General features: G+C 47.2%; 1 long non-coding RNA gene across 1 annotated transcript; it reads left to right on the forward strand.

Moving 5' to 3' along the window:
* Window positions 1-207: 207 nt before the first annotated feature.
* Window positions 208-4,033, forward strand: LOC123280649 (uncharacterized). The gene is made up of 3 exons (XR_011498317.1): window positions 208-438; window positions 744-918; window positions 3,277-4,033. It is a non-coding gene; the product is annotated as an uncharacterized lncRNA (long non-coding RNA).
* Window positions 4,034-4,523: the final 490 nt, after the last annotated feature.

Here is a 4,523-nt window from a genome sequence, read left to right on the forward strand (position 1 = left end):
TGCATCCTGTCACCTGCCATCTCAGCATCCCCAGGGACACACGTGAAGCTGACAGCTCCTTCATGTACATGAGGTCTGCCTTTTTTCTTTGGGTCGCTGGGTGGTCTCACTGACAGGCATGGACATTAGAAATGGGTGGGCTCCCAGGGCTGAGGAAAGGAAAGCTGGGATTGGTCCCAGTGAGCCCTCTTCTCCTTTCAGCTCCCACCCTGGAGGCCGGTCACCGAGGGCCTTTGAGGACAAACTGGAGTTTCCAAAGGCCAGAGCTGCAAGCTTCACAGACACAGCTGCAGCCAGGCACCCAGGTGACCAGTTATCTGCTGCTGCAGCTGGACCAGTTGGACTGTGGTGACGGCAAAGCCAGGCTTGGCCTTTGCTCCACCACCTGGAGCTTTAGAGCCCACGATCCCTTCAGAAATCAGTGGCCGCTCTTCCAAGGTGAGAGAGAAAAGGGGAATACGAAGCTCTGGTCCATTGTTAGTCGTCAGAGGGTGGGAGCGCGGAGGTGATGGGCCTCTCTCACACCTCCTGGCAATCTCATCACTACTGGGTAGTGTGAGTAGGATCAAAGAAAGAGAAAATATGAAAGTGTCGCCATTGGCCTCACCTCACCCATGGACTTTCAGTGGCCTTTTTTGTTCTGGCCACTCTGCTTATTTGATGTCCCTCCTGGGTGGAGGATTAAGTCCCAGTACGATCAGGAATAACAATGGATCCTGTTGGCTGTGGTTTTATTTTTTCAGGACTGGGTTTCGATGCTTCCCTCAGAGGAAAGAAACCTCCCAAGCTGGAGGGTGATGCTCTTGAGGGCTCAGCTGCCTTAAGTGCCCAGAAACAGAAGATTATCAAAAGAAAACTGCTCTTCAACAAGTGGAGGATAACATGCAATTTCCCCAGCCTTCAGCTGAGGGTACTGAGGTAATCACATCGGTGGCTCTTAGATGTACTTATGCCTCATGGCTCTCTAGCTAAGATTCTAGCTCAATCTCCTGCTATCTCTTCTCTTCCTAGTTTGTTCACTCCAACAGCTGATGCAACCTCTGTCTGGCCTTCCCTCTGTTTTCCATGAGGGCTGCCACCCTGCCAGGCCCTTCCAGCTCCATCTCGTTTGCTCTCTGAACTCTGCTGTGTTCCTGCCACTGCTGTCCTGATATTCCCTCTCTGCTTTCATCTTAGCCACGGGGAAGCCTGAGCCCATGGTCCTCCTCATCACAAGAGCATCATTGAAGCCACTGAACACAAGGCACTTTGCCTGAAATCACACACTTTCTTCATTTCTTTGCCTTCCCTTCCCAGCTTCCTCAACTCCACTCCCTCTTTCTTCTCAATGAATCACTCACACATGGATCTTCCTCCTGAGTCATTTCGGGAATCTGACTTAGGACAACCCTTAACCGTGGACTTGTCCATGTGAAGAAGAAGAAGAAGTGTTAAAAGTGAGGACAAAGAGCCCAGATGACAAAAACCAAATGAGAACCTGGGTCACAGGTGGGAGTGCTGGACTGGCCTGGAGCCAGCTTTCTCCTCGGCCCACATGTGCAGGCCTGTGCTAATGTGCATGGGGCTTCCAGGGACTCAGCATCCTCACCTCAGGACCTCATTGGAGCTGGCATTAACACTGCCCTGTAATAAGCACCTGGTGAAAATTTAATTAAGATCAGTGCCTTGACCTCCCACCTGGCGATTCTCATTTAAATTGTCAGGAGAGGGGTTTGGGCTTCAGTAGATTTCAAACGCTCCCCAGGGATTCTAACATGCAGCTAGACGTGACAAGGACCATTCCTCTACGATGATCTCAGGTTCAGAATAGAAATGCCCAGAATGTGTGGCTGCTTCATTAAAAAGCCTGAATATCCATCAGCCATTGAGGGGATTTGTATGCCTCTCTCAACAGCACTATTTGTACAACGTGGAAAAAAGTGAGAAGATAAAAGAGGTAGATGAATGGATTAGACTTCTGACCTCCCTTCTTTGAGGAGAGTTTCTCCAACTTTTCTGAAGATAAGATAAAACAGGAAACGAGCATTTCATTGAAACCCAGTGCACAGAAAACAATACCTCCCTTATTACACATCATAAAATTTAGTATTTTCTTTAATATTTTTCATATAATACTAGAAGTTCCTATTCCATCCAATTGATTTCAAGTCCCATGCGTTCAGCACTACAGTTTGAGAATTTTAGTATTGATCAATTTTTGTTGTTAAGTAAAAGCCCCAAAGAGAATCTTTATGCTCATTCCCTTAAAGAGAACATAATAGTAAATAACAGCTGAAAGTCAGGAAAAGATTGCATGTTTATGCTTCTTATGCCATTCTTTCCACTGGCATAAAAGACTAAAGGAGAATCTTTCCCTATGCAGTGCTTTGTGGGGAATAGAGGGGTGGGGTGGGAGAGAACATAGTCAAACCAGGTGCCTCATGCTTCCCCTTCGGAGTTTTTGGTCTAGATGTTGAGAATATTCCTAGAAATGCCCTAAGGTGTATCCTGGTGTGGAATCAATGCTAAAGAATGCAGGAAAATGCATGGGGCCATGGTTACCGTCCCTGCTCTCTTTTTGTTAATTCCATTTTGAGTTTCTCCTTTTTTGGTTCTTTCCTCAGTCTCTTTGGAGAAGAATTTCTCTGTAAAACCTTTTTTCCCGTTGAGCCAAAGTGATGCAACAGTGTCTGTGGTCTGTGGACACCTCCAGATCGGAGCCCTTGCTCTCACCTTCCACAAATTATGGAAAGGGCCTGAGGCCTGGGTTCCAGTTCAAGCGTTGTGCCCCTCCTCCTCAGAGCACTGGGACGTGGAGTTAAAGAGGGTGTGCTTCTCTGCCAAGGGTCCTCTCGTTCCGACAGCAGTCTGTTTCTGAATGTGGGGGGTGGATGCTAAGCACATCCCTCCCTGGGAGGGGTGGGAAAGCCATCACTTTGCTCCAGACTGAGGGGCTTCAGGAGTGAAGTGGCTGCTGAGGAAAGGCTGGTAGGGCTCTGGCTAAGGCTCTGCAGCCGCTCTGAGCTGGGATGTCACCAGGCTCCTGGTGGGGTGAGGACAGGGTGTCCCTCGATGCTGCACCACAGCCTGGATGGAAGTGCAGGGAGGTGTTTCTTCTACCTTGTGGCTCTCACTTTCCCCTTCAGCAGCCTGTGCTCCTCCTTCAGCTCCTCCCCTCAACAGGAGCTCAGCGTCCTGCTGGCCTCTGTCGCCACATAGCCATCCCTCCAGGCTCAGCTATCATTGGGACCTGCAAAGACTCACATTTCATTTTTATTTTCTCTTTCTGTCTCTCAGATACCAAGATCTCTGGAACTAAGGAAAGATATTACTGATTTGAAAGAAACCGCATCACAAAAAGTACCATTTTCACTTGATGAAAAAAATCTGAAACAGCAAATCAATTTAAAACCCAAACAGAACAGTGAAGGGATCCTATGCTGAAGATCAACATCACAACCACAAAGCACTCTCCAAGGTTTTTACTGCAAAGGCTGGTTTGACGGGAAAAATCCCAGCCCTTCAGCCTCCAACTGCGCTAAGTCACTGAGGAGACCACTGCCTAGACCCACACACGGTTATGAGAGACCTTAACCCTTGCTGCTCTCAGTTCCCGTCCTGCACATCAGCAGAATCAGGAGCAACTGGCAAAAGACAACATGACAGACCGGGCGTTCTGTGCCACCAGCTGGGCTGTGAGAGGAGCAGACAGCACTAACTATGCAGTGCTATGGTGACAACGTTTAGCCTGAATTCAGTCATGAGGTAGTCCAGAGACAAGTGCAGAATTTAGACCACTGCACAAGACAACTGGCCTCACCTCTACAAACAAGGCAATGTCACCACAAGTAAGATAACAAAAAGGAGAAGAGACTTTTGGGGTTCTAAACGACTAAAAAGATTTCTTTAGTCCTTTGCATCCAAAAACCTCTCCTCACCTTTTGTTGTTTTTGGTGGCGGTGACATTGCCTTGTTTGTAGAGGTCAGGACAGTTGTCTGGTTAAATGGTCTACATTGTGTAGTTGTCTGACCACTTCCTCATGACTAAGCTCAGGCCGACCCTCTTGCCAAGAGCCCTACGTAGTTAGTGCTGGGTGCTTCCTAGTGGAGCCCACCTGGAGACTAAGAATGTCCAGTGTGTCCATCACTGTGACTGCCGTACTAGCATGGGTCACGTTGTTATGGAGGGGCCTACGAGATCTGTTCATTGTAAGGGCACATTTTTTCCTTTGTATAATGAGTAAGTAATTTGGTGAGTGGTACTTTGAGAGTGTGTGAACATCCTCTTTTCTAAAGATCTTTCTCTAAATATTTTACCATCCTTAATGATCCCTGATGTATGTCGATTAACATATTTGCATTTATACATTGGAAATTTTCTAATCCGTTCATACCTATAGCCTTGTATTTGTTGGCATTGTGCCATGAAAAAGAACATTCCTTCCCCTTCTATGCCATTAAAATTTTTGTTTTGACTGTCACTGTGGACTCATGAATTTTTTAAATTCAGTGTTATAATCAGCATCATCATGACTGACTGGGTG

The sequence above is a fragment of the Equus asinus genome, chromosome 25, assembly GCF_041296235.1.
Source record: "Equus asinus isolate D_3611 breed Donkey chromosome 25, EquAss-T2T_v2, whole genome shotgun sequence".
In the NCBI taxonomy this organism is placed as follows: domain Eukaryota; kingdom Metazoa; phylum Chordata; class Mammalia; order Perissodactyla; family Equidae; genus Equus; species Equus asinus.